This window comes from Monodon monoceros, unplaced genomic scaffold (assembly GCF_005190385.1).
Source record: "Monodon monoceros isolate NGI ecotype Baffin Bay Population unplaced genomic scaffold, NGI_Narwhal_1 Super_Scaffold_15, whole genome shotgun sequence".
NCBI lineage: Eukaryota > Metazoa > Chordata > Mammalia > Artiodactyla > Monodontidae > Monodon > Monodon monoceros.
Genome location: NW_021703771.1, coordinates 65,045,986 through 65,064,953, shown reverse-complemented (window position 1 = coordinate 65,064,953; position 18,968 = coordinate 65,045,986).

The window sequence follows — 18,968 nt, the reverse complement described above, 5'->3', positions numbered from 1 at the left end:
AGGTTTAGCACAGTGTAGTATATCTAAAGGTACTAATAAATGTTTGTTGAGTTAAAGGCTTGTTTTACTGAGGCCATTTTAACAGCATATCTATTACCATGTCTCTTATGCCACTATACTGCCATTTCTCATTCTTTACCCAAACACATCCTGCTGCTACTTAATCCCACTTGCCATCTAGAAATGAGAAGAGTCTAAGAAACAGGGTCTACCAAGGACTCAGCTCTGGCAAGATTCCTGTGTTGCTTGATAGTGAGCCAGAACATAAATTAACTGTGTTGTACATGAAAGTCTTCCTTCTTGTTTGGGCAATTGAATGGGCAATAGTTTCATTGTGGTGCTGGCTAAATAGTGTTATATATTTAAATGTTATCTTTTTCTTATTCTCTTCTTTATATTTATTTTTGAGGAGACATTTTTGAGGAGTTGGGAGATGTTGTTCTTTTGTTCCTTTTAATAATGTGAATGGAAAAAATTTCCTATGTGCTTATGATATTTTGATGTCCCAGGTCAATATATGACTTCTAAGAAGGCAAGTATACTCTAGCTGTCTACTTATTCTCACTTTTTTAGCAATTAGTTTTATAGATATACGTAATGTCTTCCCTATTCATTTCACTTTTTTAATGGCACCTGCCATTTATTTGTCATAAAACCTACTTCCCTACTCTGCATCCAATAATTATGTAGTCCATGCTGATAGAGCATTTCATTCATCAACTGGCAAACATTTAACAAGTGTATGAAACAGTGCTAGGTGCAAAGCATGAGATATTAATTTTGAGGGCCAGGAAACACAAAAATAAGTTAATAAAACATTGGCCCTGACCTTAAAGTGTTATAAATTTTCATGGTGACTTACTTATGTGATTTTTTGCCACAGTATTATTTGACAAACATAAAAATTCCTTAAGTGCTATAGAATCTGTCTCCCTCCCATCTTCCTTTCTTCCTCATATTTAAGACAACTATTTTCAGAGCATGTCAATATTGAATATTCATTAATTTTCAAAGTCCTGGGTTTTTGCCAGTTTAGATTTAGTTGATGTTCCGTTGCACTGTTGAGCAGATTTCATGGTTCTCTAATCAAATTAGCTCACTTCTAAACACAAACATTTTTATAAGACACTTGCCCAAAGCAATTGTGATTTAGCTCCCATGTTACTTTTTAAATAAAAACTTGACCAGCAGGTTATTAAGTTCAGTACATCACTTGCTGTGAAAGAGACCAACGCACCAGAGTTGCAGCCCATCTTCCTAACAGTGCGCACTGTAGATCACGCAGTATAACACACACTGTAGATCAGAAAGTTGTTACACCACTAATATTCAAAGCCCCCTGGATTTCAATTAAAATTTATTTATTATCTTAGCTGTTCCACCATTTGCAATGCATAGTAATCTTCTACACATTCACTGCTCCTACCTTAATGGTTGTGAAGTATCTTCTATGATGCATTTTGTCATTTAATATTAGGTTTACTTTGCGAAACACAGTGAAATCTTGACAGGCGCCATAAAAACCCATCCTAAATGAACCATAATGTTATATGTTGTCAACGTAGACTAAGAAAATACAGTGCCATACCACAAAGCTTGCAGAAAATAGTGATTAATGTAATTTCCAAAAAAGAGCCTGCAACTACATATTTTGCACTTGACAAGATACATTCTCAATTAGGATATGGGGTGAGGATAACTGGGGAAATGACAGCAATTAATTAAAATTCAATTCAGTTCACAAAGTAGTTTTTGAGTTCTTAAGGGGGATGAACTTTTTAACAAGACCTGGATCCTGCTGTCTACAAGTCAGCCAACACAGAGGGAAAACAAGGAGTACACACATGACCGTAAACAAGACCAACTATAACGCATGACGTCACAGAAGCATAACCAGCAGACTATGGCAGACTGAGTAGAGGTAGTTAATTGCAGCCTCAGGGGCTCTTAGCGAGTGATGAGTCCATGATTCCCAGGTCCTGTCAGTCTTCTCAAGGGTTCCAAAACACAGTGCTGTGAACCTACTATGTTGGAATCATGGGGAGAAGCAAGCTCTGGGACATTTGGTCCCTGACAAGGTCCCACAGGCACAGAGGTGATTTCCTATCTACTATGAATGTCTAAATCACCATGAGAGTTAATAGAGAAACAGATTCTTCTGCCCTGTCCAAGAGCTGCTCTACTGTCCCAAAGCAGAGTCTGTATATTTAACAAGCGTGCTGGGTGAATCAGATGTGTAACCAGGCATTGAAGACACAACTGTGCTGCTGTGACTTGCCATATGCTAGGGTTGCTGCCACCTGTGAGCAACATTATTTTATATTCTCTGTTCCTTTCAATCCCTGGTCCAATAAAAATCATCTGCTTCTCTCTCAGCCCTCAGCAACACCTTTTTGTGGTCAAGCTAACAAGTAGGTCTTTAAAGTACAAGAGATATATATACTTTAGCTCTCTCCCAACAGGGCCCTATCGTCTCCAGCACCTTCAACCAAAGAGAGGAAACACATTGCTGCTTTGGAAGTAATTGATTATTTGCATTAATAATAAAGCAAAGGTTTATGGATTTGAATAATTTTATTTTCCATCAAAACATACTGGTTCAAAGTCATCAGTACACAAATATATGCAAAAATATATGACACATAACATACCACATAGTGGACTTGAAGATAGTGAGCCTGTTTTCCCTGGAAAACAAAATTGAACTCCTAAAAGGTAACCTATAAAAATCTAACAATAGCTTCTTGTAGATAATGACAGAATTGTTATTATTACACCTAAGAAATGAATCTTCTGGTAAGATTAAGTGGAAAGCTCTATTCAGGAATATGGTCCGATGGGGTAGTGACTCTTTAAAATCTATCTGGACTTCAGTGACTTTAGAATTACAACTTTTGTCATAGATTTAACCTGTATTCAGACTGCAGGGTATATCCTGTGACCATCTGCACTTGTGTACTAACACATGACTCTGCTTTCAATGGGCAGACTTAAACTGAAATGACTTCTTTAATATCATCTTTTCTTCTGTTTATTGTTTTATTCGAAATTAGATATTAAAAACGTTCTTGCTACAGAATATCTGGAAATACTTGTTAAAATAAAAATAAACATACTTTTTAAATAAATAGAAGAAAGTAAATAATCTCAAATTTTTCATTGGTAAATTAAAAGGTTTTAGGATGTCAAACTGGGAGGCTGCACTAAAGCTGCCATAAATTACTGTTCAAAATAACCTAGAATCTTGATTGTTAAAAGCAAAGCCAGAAAGTAAAGACAAGACTTCAGGGTCCAAACAAGGAAAGATGAAACCAATCCCATGAATAAAGTTGGGACATTCAAAGGGTTTCAACTTCAGTGCAAAGATGAACCAGGGAAAGTTCACCTTCCAGAAAGGAGATATCACAAGAAATTTTTCTGACTTAGAGAAGACTCTCATGGGAAAAATGAAGTGAAATAGAAAAAGGTCTCCTTTAAAAATGTATAACTTGAGCCAACCTTCCCACTGATGGAATTTGAATTTATATTTCTTGCAAGTTTAAGTTAAGAAATTAAGCTACAAAATTAACTCAAGTTTATCCTGTGTTGGTAGGTCCCAAGGCACTCTCTGTAAGGATTCATAACCACTCAGATTTCCTACGACACAAAGAGATAAAGCCCCGCTGGACATGAACTCACTATACAGAAAGATACATGTCAACATGAGGAAGAGTAAGCAGAAAGGACACTTGGGTGAATTAGACAACCATGGAGTTTAGACATTCCCACTACTGGACAGAGATATTGGAGTAAATAAATTTAAATATTTTTCTTTTTTAAATGAGTGAATCTAGACCATGAGTGAGAAATAAGATATTATTAAGCCAAAGCAGAAAGATTCAAAAAGGAATGAAATTGAATCTGTGTGTAAGGGTATATAAAACACGTATGTTCATATCTATGTAACCATGAACCAGTCTTTAAGAAGGAGAACATTTCTAGAACCTTAGAAGATCTTTGTGTGATCTTTGCCCATCAAGAGCCTTGCCTCTACACCATAGTAATCACTACCTTGACTTATAAAATAATTATTTTCTTAATTTTACTTACCTTTCTTAAATAAGACAATAATTTTGCTTCTTTATGAACTGTACATACAGAAAATTGCACTGTATTCATTTGATTATGTTCTTATTTTGCTCAAAACTATTGTTTTGAAATCCATTTATGTTCACAGTTGTAATTATAATACACTCACTTGTATTACTGTGTACTAACTCATTGTATGTATCTGCCACAATCAACCTGTTAATAATTCTAGTGTTGATGAACCCAAACAGAATTTTAGTAGTGAAAATATAAACATCAAAAGTAATTAAAAATTAATGTTAAATAATTACAAATAATGTTATATAGTAAAAAGTAATATTAAACAGAACATTTCATTAATAAAAACAGAGACTTTACAAACTGGAAGATAAGTCAACAGAAATTATACAGAATGCATCAGAGAAAAACACAGCAAAGTTTAAAAGCCACAGAGGATAGAATGAAAAGGTATATTAACATATATCTAATCAGGTATCCAGGAAGAGAGAATAAAGACAATGGGAGAGAGGTAAAATGTTTTAAAGAGAGAGTTTCTCAGGAATTAAAAAAAGAAATGAATATTTACATATAGGATGCACAGCAAACAAGAATCTTACCAGTGATAAACCTTACTCAGAGAAATTCTAAAAGATATAATTTGGAAAAAAAAATTTATCTCAGAAGGAAAATCTGAGTAATGAGACGAATGATGAGAAAAGATACTGGTATATATTTGAGTAATCTAAATAAACATTTAGTATATGAAATAGTAACAACGCTTAATTTATAAGATAAAGAAAAAGATTGAAATCCTGCACAAGATTAACATTTATGTTGTGTGGAAGTGTGATTAGAATTCAAGTGTTCTTTAACTGTTGTATTATTCAGGAAGAGAATGAGCTTAACTTTAAATTAATTTTGTTTAAGTTATAATAGTACAACTACCAAACCAAAGTTGTTTTCAGAAAGAGTAATAACAATAACAACAACAAAAACAGCAGAACTGGCAATAATAAATAAAAATAATCCCAGGAAAGCAGGAAGTGAAACAAAATGATCAAAAAAGTACTTAAACAGAATATTGTAAAAATAATTCAAATTATATCAGAAATCACAATAAAAGTAGTTGACTTGAGTATTAATAACAAAAATAAGTTGGAATTAAAATTAGAAATCCTACTCCCTGCTACTTATACCAGTTACTTCTAAAAATATTACAAGGTTTAAAGTAAAAGAATAAAAAATATTATACCAGGAAACACTAAACAAATGACAGTTGATATAGTTGTCAAATGTAGCATCAGTAGGGACGCACAGAATCGCAATGCATAATGTAAAGGAAACTGAAAGCTAAAACAATTCTAAACTCATCTGAAGTGATAACATAAGCTCAAATAAGGCAAAACTGATGAAATGTAACAAAAACTTAATTTAAAGTTTTACTGAGAGAACTTAACACTCTTCTTCCAGTAATCAATGTTTGAAGCAAACAAAAAACTAGTAATAATATATGACTTGAAAAAATAATGAAGTACATTGGTATAATGGATATATATAGAACCTTATAAAATCAGCCTCCCTCTTCAGCACATGCAGAGCATTTATGAAAATTGACAACCTCCCAGGACATATGGTGAGTCCTGTATCATACAGGCCATGATCTTTGACAAGAGAAGAAATGACGGGAAAATCATCATCATTGATATAGTAAATAGCAACAACGATAACAACAACAAAACTTAAAGAGAGGGTACATTTTTGGATATTTTACAACATTTTCCAAATAGTGGTAGTCAACAACTTAATTATAATGAAAACTTGAAAAGATTTAGAGGTCAAAAAAATGGAAATATTATAAACAGAAACCTGTGGGACAGGGCTAAAGTAGTTTTTGAAAATAAATATAAAGCTTAAATGCATCTCTTTAAAAAGAAGAAAGGCCAAAAATGAATTAAGTAACTGTCTTAAGTACTCTTTTACGTGGCACCCCCAAATTCATCCTTGTGTAAAAATGCAAATTTCCATTTTGTGATCTCAATCACCTCATTCTGGTTAGACTTAACTTATACTCAAACTATTTCCTCTGACCTGAGATAGTCATCAATGGACGAAGTCACACCTCTTTACTGGACTTCACAGCCCAACCTTCATCCAGTTGTACAATCTTAGCTTTTTACTTTAAAAAAAAAAAAAAAAAAAAACCTTCTTGTGTACATGAAGAGATGAAGAAATGCACCACCTGAATTTATATATGTTCATTTGTCTGAAGAGAACTGACTCCTAAGGGTTTGCGTTCAGATATTGTCTTTGTGGTGATGAAAGAGAACATCTTTCTTAGTCTTTAAGAAAAATTAGAAGACCCTGCCTGAGGAAATCACTGCACATATACCTTAGACTAAGTTCAGTATTGGAAGGGTAACCTCCTCACATTCTCATCAACCATGTCATTTTTGTGCTAGAAGGGCACAAACACTTTTTCTCTATGCAGTAAGGATGGAGGATAAGCTAGTGAGAGGTTTTTTTCCCCTCTTTTTATTAACAATTCCCAGAGGAAATAAAGATACCAATCAGTTAGTGCAAAAGCTCCAATAGGCACTCCACTTGGTCTTTTAATATGGGAACTCATCCTGCCTTCTTTAACTGAACTGGAATAAAACTGATACACTATGCAGTTCCAGAAAACTCTTAAGTATCTCTAAGATGAGTTTGTCTAAGTAAATATAATCACATGCCCAGCTCAAGTTAAATGTTACATTCTTTCACTTAAAGAAATCTAGATAAATTTCTGCTGTGGACATTTTGTTGTGTTTTGCAGCCAGGTATATTAATCATTTGTTCCCTTGAGAGAATATGTTAGAGATAAACAATAGAAGAGTTCGCTTCTGCCAGTTTCAAAAATATATATTCTTCTATACTTTATAGTGGTTTACATGTATAGACCATTTCAGGTTCAGGCATCACCCTCAGTATTCTGCATATATTAATTTTACATACTTCCCAAAGCAATCCTATGGCTTATGTTATATTATCCTCATTTTACAGATGAGAAAACTGAGGCATAGAATGGTTAGGTAATTTGACAAAGGTAAGTGGAAAATGGAAGAGTTAAGATTTGAACCCAGATAGCTGGGCTTCAGAGCCCGTGTTTTGAACCTTATTACTTCTATCTCCATTTTGAGTTTCTGTGGGCATCCTAATAGTCAATAATAAAATATAGACACTAATGTGCTAAGATATACAAAGGTTTCTGAGATTCATCCAATATTACTATTATCCAATATTACTATTATCTTGCCCAACTACTTCCTCCATCACTGAATTTTCATCCTAAGCCACATAGTACCTGTCTTTACTCGGTACCTCTTGGTATTCAGAATGCAATTGTTTGGAATTAAGAGGCACCATTATGTAAACCGTAATATGTTTTGTTGATTCCTCTAACTATATTATGAGTAGCATATGAATAACGGCCCCGAGCTTTGGAATAAGACTGTAAATTCAAACCCAGCTCTTCATGTTCTTGCATATTTGGAGGTATAATAGCCTTACTAAGCATCAATTTCCTCTTTCACAAAATATTGATATTAATAGTACTGACTCCACAGAGTTGTGATGAATAAATTTGATAACATATAGAAAGAAGCTAAATAAATTTTATGTGACTCATTAAGTGCTCAATACTTTAACAAATTAATGGTTCAGGGATGCAACTGCTGAGAGATTTGTAAAAAATACATGATGATGAAGATTTCAGGAAATAATTCACATTAAAGTGATTTACTGTTTAAATTTCTTTTAGGCTATCCAACCTAAACTCTTATACTCATCTAGAGTGCATTTTTTGTAGGAAGCCAGTGTATCTTTCTCATTTGTTAGGTTTCAGACATCATAGTTTAGTGTTTTATAGTTCCTAATACATTCAAGGAAGCCCAAGAGAAATTGGTGAAAGTTCAGAGAAATCAAATGCAATAAAAGAAAGTAACTCTTAAAGTACTAAGGAAAGTGGAGTCATTGAATCAGCATCACCCTGACTGTGCCCTACGATTCTGATGAAGCTTCAATGAAAACATAAAACAACACACTCTAAGGATGTTACAAATGCTCTGAGAGAGGACTACAACCAGGAAGTACCATCAGTCCTTGGAGGACACCTGCATTTACACAATAGGTAAACAAATAGATTATCTAATGAATTTCAGCCGAACTGATTCAATGTAATTTTCGTTGTTCTGATAAATACATATTGGGTCAAAGCAAGTCTGTAATATGAGAAAATTATAAGCATCTGTCTGTGTTTTGAAAGAGATTTCTTTTCAAGCAAAAGTATGGCTTAGAGGTGTCCCGACTAATACATATTTTAGTTAAATATCAAATGGCCAAATGAAGAGTGAAGACAAAATCACCATTATAGAATGAATTTTAAATAGATCTGAATTTTTATTTAAAAGTGCGATTTGTAAATAGAAATTAATTTTGAATTTTATAGTTCTGTTACCAAGTCCAAGCTCATACTGCTCACCGCAGAACAGGCCAATGAATCAAAAGAAGAGGGGTTGGGGCAAGGAATAGTGACTTTATTTGGTAAGCCAACAGACCAAGAAGATGGTGGACTAGTGTCCCAAAGAATCATCTTACCCAAGTTAGAATTCAGGCTTCTTTTATACTAAAAGGGGAGAGGATGTGGCTGGTTGCTGCAAACTTCTTGCTGCAGGAATCCTTTGTTCTTGCAGCTGTCCAGGTAGGTCTGGTCATAGTGTTCCTATAAACCTCCAACAAGACATTGTTATTTTCTGTTCTGCAACTTTTTAACTCTATAGGAATGGAAAAGTGTTATACCTTCAAAGGTCAGAGCCTTGATAATGGGCTATCATGTATATTTCAGGCTATATGTAACATTCTTTTACTAAAGGGGCAGAGCCAGCATGACTAAGCACAGACAACAGAGCACAAAGGTTAGAGCTAAAGAAATAGATCCAATATGGAGTCAGGTTTGTTCTTCTCTGTCACAGTTCAGGGACAAAAGTGTCTCAGCACTTTCAACTGTTAGATTATTCCTGCAGTGTGTAATGAGGATTTGTGGTACTGATAAGTGCTTACTTTCACCTAAAGACCTTAGAAGAGTCAGATATTGGGAGATGCCTTGTTTTTCTCTAGTATTTTTAAGTTTTAAATCGCTAAACTATATTTATGCTTTACTGTCTTAATCAATATTGATTTATCCTGAGTATTATCATACTTGACTTTGCAGTTTTTCTTCCTTATAACATATTTTTGAGGGGTCAAGTTTACATTCTTCTTTTATGATTTGAAGAATATCCACTTAGGATTTTTTTTTTGCAGGCCTTAGGGGCCTTATTTCAGGTCTTAGTGGAATTAAATAGTGAAAGAAGCATATAATATAATCTCTATCATTATAGCTTAGATTATTATATAAACTTTATTGACATTTATGGATATAAAGTTATATTGATATAAGGCTCAAAAAGAATATAGGTCCTTTTGGTATTTCAGTGCTATGCATCATGATATTAATATTAATTGTCAAAATATGTCATTTTTCTTTATTCGAGAATTACTGATCATATTTATAAATTGTCAACTTTCACAATCATCATTATTTGTGGAAATAATAAGTACACAATTATATGCAATCAAGTAATAAGAGTTTTAACATATAAAGCACATAAGGAAACTTTTATTTCAAGTTATAGCTAGAATTCTACCTACACTTGAATGTACTATAAAACATTAGCCTGTAAGATATTTACAAAAAAATCCAGGTGGCATATTCTTATGACTACTATTTTTATGCTGATTAAACATAAATAATGGTCCCTAATATAATTAAGTGATCATTATTCACGAAGAAGTTCAGAGATATCACAAATTAAATGAAGTATATGTTTGGTCTTCAGCTTTCCAAATGCTGAATCTGAGGCTGAAACTCCTGAACAAATATTTGAAGGACCAGGAGTCCAAAGCCAAACTTTTGTACATTTATAGCTGGCTGATAAATTATTGGTATCAATTATCTGAACTAGTATTTCAAAAATTGTATGGCAGCATCCTTTTCCTCTTCCTCTTTTCCTTCTCCTTTACATTCATATCCTTCTGTATTCCCTTCCTTTCCTAAGCAATTCCATCCTAAAGCAAGAAATGTAGGGGCAGGTGGCAGAGGGGAAGGGTAGCTGCAATGGGCAGAGTAGGCTGCGTTCAAGCAGAGTAGGGAGGACATTCCCTTAGTTAAGATAAGGAGGGCATCCATGCAGGGGAAGGGTATGACATAAGGAGTTACTCCCTTAGTGAGCGAGGAGGGTGCCCTGAGAAGGAGTGGCCTAGGGTGGGGTGTCAAATGTAAGGTCAAATAGTTTCCCTCCAGTGGTCCCACTCCTGTTTCCTTTGGTCAATGCTTGCATAATAGACCTCTTCCCACATCCTTTTACAAATTGTGTCTTTTTTTTCTTATTCATACTATAAACTTCCACAGAGGTTTACTTACAAAAGACCAATTAAGGAATGGATAAGTGATTCAACAAAGAACCATAAAGCCAAAGTCTTCCCTTCTAATTCTTTTCATTGTGTGATTCTGAAGAACTACCTTAGTCTCCCTTTATTTATATTTTCTCATTTGTGCAATTGAATGATATATTTTTTCTTTCCTAATCTGTGGAAATGCTTATGAGTCAATATTTCCTTGGAAAGATCTTGGCACTCAGTATATGCTACATAATAATATACAATCTTGGGAAGCATTTTAGCTATTGTGGAGATTAGTACCATTATTGATTCTGAATTGATGAGACGTTTAGGCTAAAACCCAGGAACCAGCCAATTCTCAGTGTCTCTCATGCACAATGATAGCTTCCATAACTTTGTAGAATAAGCAAAAGCAGAAAACTGGAAGTGATAAATTATGATTTGCACTTTTTTCTCTGAATTATTTTTCTTAAATCACCTTTCTGATGTCAAATCCAATTTGTATGGATTATACAAACCTCATGGGATTTTTATCTAAAGCAATTATTTAACCATTGATTTGGGGGGGTTTTGCATTAATGACTTTTCTATATTAATGACACAGTCTCTTCCAATTTAAGTTTAAAGTTAAGAATCTATAAATAACCATTTAAAATCTTTAGGTCACCAGAATAGAAATGTCCTGGAGTTGTAGTTACAGCATACCAAGTGCTCACCATTGGAGATGCCAGATGACAATGCATAGGCAAGCTCCAGTCCAAATAGACATGGGCTTGATTAGGTTGACAAAATTTTTAGCTGAAACAACTCCGACCCCAACTTTGCCTGTGTCCTTGTCCCAGATCGAATTCATACATTTATTTACTGGCCTGACTCTTGCACATATTAGAGTTTGCTTATGATTTAACACAACTGCCAAAGTGACAATATTAATAAAGTGTAGGATATTAGGCATGCTGCTAAAATGACTTGAGTAATTTGAAACTATATATTTTCAAGCATATCCATTAAGTAGGTGACAATTTTGTTCACCAGTTACTGAATCACATAAGAATGTATGCATGAGAAAATAACATGATCGTGTGTTATTCTTGCCAAACATCTATACTCACTCTAGTATATGAAAGTATCAATAATTTTTAGCCAATAATATGACTGTAAATGAGAAAGGTGAACCTAACTGCCCCCAAGTCAGTCAGTGGCAGATGCAAGGCGCCTGATTTCCAGTGATATCTGGTAAAAGAAATAGAGCTGACACTATGTAATTTGATTCAGAGTTTTAATTACAGGATATAAAATCTGTAAATGAGCCATTATGCATTTTCCATTTTGTTATTTCAGTGAAAAGAAAGTTCAAAACTAGGCAAATTTTTAGCTAAGGCACAAGTTACATTTGCTGAGAAACAGTATTATCTAAAGATCATGCACTGGTTTGGGAGCCCCAAATCCTAAATCCTTTTAGTTCTATGGAATTCCTGTGTGATCTCAGGCAAGCCTTCTCTCAACACATGAGTCTTTGCAGCTTATAAAATGAAGACTAATACCTGCTGTAGATTAATCCCACTGATTATGTAGATTTAGAACACTGATGTGTAAAGGCCTTTGGTTTTTTTGGAAGCAAATGAAGGGCAAAAACAAACACGTTTTTTATTGTTATTGCTATAAATTCTGTGATTACTTTGGTTGATACTTTTCTCAAGGACAGATTTACTCAAAAGATTGCTATCTGGAAAAATCTTATCCATGCTAATATTTGATTTGTTTGTTAAATTAGCCATCCACATGACACTTCATTTTTTTTGTAATTTGTACATTCTTTCAGTTCCATTGAATTACTGAAGAGGAAAAATGGAAAAACTCCCTTTTTTTTCATGCTTGGGAATGTCTTATAAATCCTATTCGAGGTTCCTCCCTTCCAAAGGAAGGAAGGAAGGGAGGGATGGAGAGAGGGAGAGAGAGAAAAAGAAAAGGAAAGGAAAGGAAAGAAAAGAAAAGAAAAGAAAAAAGCCTCCCAAAATGAAGGCATATTCTAAATGAGGTGACTTAGTCTATAAACACTCATCAAAATATTTTTTTTCATTTTCATTTCCTACAAGAAATTGCACAGGATATGACCTAATACAATTTGCTTTTAAATGAATGGAAGTGAAAGACAGTGTTTTTCACAGAAGTAAACAAAAGCCTTAAAACCTAATTTACCCAGAAAATAACCTGGGTACAGAGGAAGGTGGCTAAATGTGGTATCCATAAAGCTCTCCTCTATACCAGACACCTTACGTCAGCTCACCCTCAACACCAATCACAAATAGTTGCAACAGCTAAGACGTTGAAGCTTATTATATTTTTGAAGTAAATGACCTTGCTTTTTGCCTTTTTTCCCTTTTTATTGGTTTATCACAGTGAAAGATAATTAACACTGCAAGTTATAAAAACCCTGCACAAGCACAGTTACAGAATTAGTATTAAAAACTTCAAGGCATATATTACATTATAAAATAACTAAAATAGTGGTCTACCATAATCCACACCCATAAATGTCTATCATTAACAGGAAAAGAGTAAATTGATTTCCTTGTTGGAGACTCCTGGGTATTTTATTCCATCATTTTATGTGTACATATGAATAAACTCAAGAGGAACTGAGGAAGGGCAAATAATTTAGTAGTGAGAGAAAATGATAATCAGTTCAGCAAGTGGATCAAGCTGAGTATAAATTTGTCACTCAACTCTTCCTTTTGTCTCCTCACTTTTTTCTTTTAATTCATATTCATGGATTAAGAAGAGCCCTCAAAAAATCATCTCATCAAAGCCACAATAAGATAATATAATCAAGACAATTCCAAGAGTTAGTATCCAGTAATGAAATCTGCCAGGAAGTGTATTCATTGTTTCATCATCTTGACTCAGGAAATAGCTTTCCACTCGTCACCTCTGAGACTCTCATTGTGACACTGGAACTGAGGACACCACCTCACCTTTTCTAATTTCATGGTCATACTTTCTCTTACCTGTCTTAGGGGCTGAATTTTATCGTCTCCCCAAAATTCATGTGAGATACCTTTTAAAGCAGAATCAAGGAGATTAAGCATTTTCTTTGAAAGGAGCCCTTAGAAATTATATCATGTGATGTCTACAATTAAAGGACACAGGCCAACTTAGAACAGGCCACCTAAGAAAGATGCTTCTCAGGAAGATTGTAAGGAAAAATCCATTTTTCTATGGGGAAATGCTACTTTTTTAAAACACTTTAGCAAAAGATACCTCTCCCCTTGGTATGTATTGTTAATCACTAGTGAGTAGGTGAACAGGTGTCTAGATCTTCTTGGTAGAAAGAGATCAAAATCCTAATTCCCACTCTCAGATACTTAAAATATCGATGGTAGCTCAATGTTCTTAAACTAGGAGAGTTCTAACCTTGGAACTTCAGGATAGGACACCACTGCTGCCAGTGTAGAGGTAGATGCCAATGAGGACATAGCTTTGGAAGAGGCAAGTCTCTGTGATATGGTGAGAAGAATTCAACAGGAACATATGGCAGCAAGAAGCAGTGAGAATGGAATAAAACAATTCCAGCTTCTCTTGGAAGCAGGACTATCCCAGAGTTCTTGTATAATTTACAACAGTGAGAGAAAAGCCCACAAATAGAAGACAAAGTATTTCCTATAAATAGGAAATATGGATTCTCAAGGGATTAACCAACAAAATAAAAGAAGAAACCCTATTTGAACCCCATCCTTCTAGGCTTTAACTGCTCCAGAGACTAGTGCCATCCACATTGCAGTCACCCAAACTAAAAATCTTAGAATCATTTGCCAAATGTTCTCCTCCATGACTCTTCTCTCACTGTATGTGTGCACATACCCATACACATAAGCACCAAATTTCCAATTCTTACTACACAGTTTCAAATCTGTTTCTTCTTTCCTACTCCTATAGACTAACAGAATTCAAACCCTATTACCTAGCTGGACTACCATAAATATTATCAAATTAGCAGTTTCTATCTTTTCAATAGGTCCTTCATATAACTTATTTTTCATTCCAATGTCTCATCTATAATTTTTTTTGCACATTGTTAAGATTAATGTTAATATCTAATCCCAGAATACACAGAGTCTAAGTGGCAGCTCTGAATAAAATTCTAATCCTACCACTTATTAACTGAGTGGTTTTGAATAAATTTTTAAACTTTTATGAGCCTTTGTTTTCTCAATAATTGTTTTAATATTTATTAAATCCCTACTAACAGCCAGGCAATGCTCTAAATGTTGAAGATAAAGTAGTGAATGATATATACAAGCTTCTTTTCAGGGAGTCTACATTTTAGTATGAAAAAACTTCATCTGAAAATTCACATCTAAAAGTCACAATAACTGGATGGACCTCAGAGAGTAGTTGTAAATACTTAAGGATAAAACATGGACAAAGCATGTAGCATAGTGTCTAACACCAAGGAGCTGATTAATAAAAGCCAAATTTATCTTCTCAATGAAAAGAAAGAGGGCTTCCCTGGTGGCGCAGTGGTTGAGAGTCCGCCTGCCGATGCAGGGGACACGGGTTCGTGCCCCGGTCCAGGAAGATCCCACATGCCGCGGAGCGGCTGGGCCTGTGAGCAATGGCCGCTGAGCCTGCACGTCCGGAGCCTGTGCTCCGCAACGGGAAAGGCCACAGCTGTGAGAGGCCCGCATACCGCAAAAAAAAAAAAAAAAAAAGAAATGGTAAGACTTTACCTTATAGAGGAAATGCCTTCTTTTCCTCTAGGAAGGACTCTAAATCACCACTAACCATAAAAATGTTAAATTGAAAAGGGTAGCCCTGATGCAGAGCTTTCAGCCCAATGACACAAAAAACAATGCTCAAAATATTCACTGGCTAGAAATCAGATCTAATTCCTAAACTCAGAATTCTATCCATTTATTCACATATTGCTATCTTTCTTGCTCTCTACTCTTCTAGTTGTCTTCCCAAAATGTTATTATGAGAAATAACTTTAAAATATTAATATTCAAAGAAATATTATCCATTCTCATCTCACTTTTCAAGCATAGAGAAACAACTTATCCCAATTTCAATGAATTTTAGGAAAACAAAATGTTACATCTGCTTGGTACTCTAGGCCTTTGTATGCTAAACTTCACTTTCACATTATTCTTCTGACTTCACGATTTCTCTCATACATCATTTTCTTATCTGTCACCTCTGTGAGTACCTAATAAGTCGTATCTAAGTATAAGCTCCTCATTAGTTGTGAGATCCCAACATTGAACACAGTGTCTTAATACCCTGCGGAGAGCAACAAGGTAATTACCTCTCAATTCCTATATTCAATTTCTAAAGTTAAAGTGCCAAGTTATCTATGATTAACATAATCTATAATGGACACCTAGCAAATTGTGGTGCATTCTTAATTTTTATATTTTGATTACATAATATCATGCTTAAACTGAAAGACTTTCTTTACAGAACATGCTTTGTGATGATTAGGCTGTGATAACACTTGGCAGTATTTCATTATTCACTATCATTAATGTGAGAAAATCTCCTACCTCCCTATATCATGTTACCATATAAGTTTCCATATGCAGGCTTATCCTTTTTGTTATTTTTAGAATATTTTCAACTTTATGGAGTTAGATTGAATTTTTTCATAGTGACCATCATCCCTTCTGCTTTCTTTCAGAGTACATTAAGTATTTTCAGATAGGTTATTAATGCTAAAATCTAGTAGTTCCAGAATAGAAACCAGATAAATGAGTTTCATGTCCATTCTAAATGGGATCATCCAATTTGATAAATATCCTTCTCACTGACATGGTGTAGCCAGTGAGTTTGCATTTAAAATTTTAGCAGCCAAACTCTTTATGTTATTAATTTAACCTGGAAACCCAATATATAAAGCATTAAACAAAGACGAAGAACTGTTCTGTTTAAAAGACGGTCTTGCTCACTTGACCCTTTGGACTCTAAAATGATGGTAAGAAGTCGTCAAAGGATCTTCAGAGTGTGATTTCAAAATTATTGCTCTTGATGTTGCTCTAAATTCTGAGTTGGAATTACACTGCACTGAAGGGGTTCTCGAAGAATCAAGTGGTTCCAACACCCAAATTACCCAAAGCAAACAGAGGGATGAAATTTTCAGAGCTGAGATAAGAAGAGTCCTCACTTGTAAAATAATTTTTTTTTAAATCATTGCCTACTACCCTATGTATGATACTATGCTAGTTAATTAAGTATAACTGTCAAAAACATATCAAAAGCTTTTAAAAAGTCATTATAGATTGAATCTATTTAGTAATTAATTATATTCACCAGACTTGAACTTTGCAAAAGCATACTAATTATTATAGTTATAAAAACCAAAGTAAAAATGTTTCTTTAAAATCTTTCATAAGTTTAGGCAAAGTGCCTGTCTGAATACTGTCAATTTCTTACTCAGAACTGAGATCTTACAATGAGTAAGGCATCAATCTATTTCTCCATCTTTTACTATCCTCAAGACCATAACAGGGGAATATGTTGCAATTTCAATATACAGAATGAGAATTTAGACTGGGTTTATCAAGTGAAATTAGCTTCGGTTACCTTCTTTAGAGCTTCTTGATCTTTGAACACTGCCTCTTCTTGCCACCTTCATTGTTTATTAACATGTGACTCTGCCAGTGGCTTTCTAATAAGAACATGAGTCCCAGCAATAACAAAGTACACATGTCTTATTCAGTTAGGCCCACCACTCAAAAATTAAAAATTTAGAGAAACCTCAGAGAAGAATTATTTTTTTAATTAGTTTTATGTCAATTCCCCAGTATTTAGTGCTCTTTCTTAGATAAATGTTTAGGAATTCTCACTGCAATTTCATTTAATAGATCTATCCACTTAGCACAGGGGCAAAGATTATTCTTTTTAGTTTCAAACCACTTTGTAACCAAATTTTTTAAGTAATTGATATATCAGTTGGTTCCCTTAGATAATTAAATAATTCACAGATAATTAACTCTGAAATACATCTTTGTAATTTCTGGGTAAAAATAGTGAAGTCAAGCCTTGTAAAATGTTCTCCCAATAAGAGTACAAAATAACTCAAAAAGTGCTACCCCAAATGAGAAAATATCCATAATTTCCTGCCATAAACTCAAAAGAAGCAAGTCAGAAAAGTTACTGAACATTGTATGAATACATGGCATGACTCTGAACTCTCTCTTTCTCCAAAGTCATAATACTGAGTCTCAGCGACCTCAAAATTCTCAAGGATATCCGTAAATCACCCTTTTTGACTAACTGGAAGTAAACGGCTTTTAAGCATGGGGCTACTGGGGACAATTGTCTCTGACGGAAGCCCAAATTGCAGGTTACCAATATGAATGAAAGGCATGATTCCAAACCCACAGTATATCCCACATCATAAGATACTACCTCAGTGCCCCTCCAAGCCCTGCCTCCAGTAGGTAAAGTGAACCATGGTACAGAGCATTTAACAACATATACAATGAGAAAGAATAAGGCTTTACATCATTCCAACTAAGAAACTCCCTCACCTGCTATAACCTCATGAAACAGAAGTTATATTTAAATCCTCACACTCTAACTCAGAGGAAAAAACAGACCTCAAGAAATAGGGGAGGGCTTCCCTGGTGGCGCAGTGGTTGAGAGTCCGCCTGCCAATGCAGGGGACACGGGTTCATGCCCCTGTCCGGGAGGATCCCACATGCCGCAGAGCGGCTGGGCCCGTGAGCCATGGCCGCTAAGACTGCGCGTCCAGAGCCTGTGCTCCGCAACGGGAGAGGCCACGACAGTGAGAGGCCCATGTACTGCAAAAAAAAAAAAAAAAGGAAATAGGGGAAAGGAACAAAAGATAATTTACTCTACACAATATCAGGAAAACAAAGCTGCTGATACTAAACATAAAGAGGATGAAAAGAAATAGTATGTTTCTATGAAAGAGAGAAAAGCAAAAGCTAGACAGAGGAAAAGAATTGGGGGAAAAAACCCAGCATGTAAAGCAAAATAACAAACAAACAAGAAAATCCCAAAGAATAGAAAAAAATCACCCCAAAATATTTTTCATAGGAAAAACTTAATGAGAGCATATATTTATTTTTTTAATCAAAGAGAATAAAACATACTTTAAGATAAAGAAATAAATTGAAGACAAATCAAAACCATGCCAGACAGAACTGATAAACAAATTATGAAAATTGCAAGGAGCAATGTGTTACTAAAAATAATAATGAACATAGATGAAATGAAATAAGCACAGTACATTTAGAGAAACAAGAACAACAAAAACACACAGATCACTGACAACCATAAATTTGAGTAGACCCTCTTTTTATTTTCTCTTCATACTACCACATAATTTTTATTAGTTAATGTAACTAACTGCTCTTACATTAAGTTTTGTAAATATTTATGTAGGTATAATTGAT